The 411-nt window shown below is 44.5% G+C and overlaps 1 pseudogene; it reads left to right on the top strand.

Moving 5' to 3' along the window:
• LOC107754140 (phosphoglucomutase-2-like) overlaps positions 1–411 on the top strand; it is a 12,072-nt pseudogene that overhangs the window by 6,574 nt on the left and 5,087 nt on the right.

Genomic DNA, 411 nt, shown 5'->3' with positions numbered 1-411 from the left:
CGTTGCAGTCTGTCAGTCATATAATGGCAGTCTATGGGCTCCACGGCTTTGAGAGCCAAAAAAACAAACAAAACCAAATTAAACCCTGCGGCTCGTGACGATACATTGATGTGTAAAGACACGAAACGATTGGTCTGTGCAAGAAACTGAACAGTATTTATATCGTTTTTTACCACCGCAATGTCCGAACTGTCCTGAGAGCATCCTGACGCGTCGTCTTCTTCTTCTTGCTTTACGGCGGATCGCAGACTTATAAGTACATTACCGCCACCTATCTCTCAAATGGACCATTGACACTCTATCTACAATCTCAATTAGGAGTGAATGGTCCCAATTTGAGAGATAGGTGGCGGTAATGCACTTATAAGTCTGCGATCCGCCGTAAAGCAAGAAGAAGAAGAAGACGCGTCA

Source organism: Sinocyclocheilus rhinocerous, unplaced genomic scaffold (genome assembly GCF_001515625.1).
Source record: "Sinocyclocheilus rhinocerous isolate Xijiao unplaced genomic scaffold, SAMN03320098_v1.1 scaffold681, whole genome shotgun sequence".
Taxonomy (NCBI): domain Eukaryota; kingdom Metazoa; phylum Chordata; class Actinopteri; order Cypriniformes; family Cyprinidae; genus Sinocyclocheilus; species Sinocyclocheilus rhinocerous.
The sequence above is the reverse complement of the archived record's forward strand: the minus strand, read 5'-3'. Positions and strand labels throughout refer to the sequence as shown.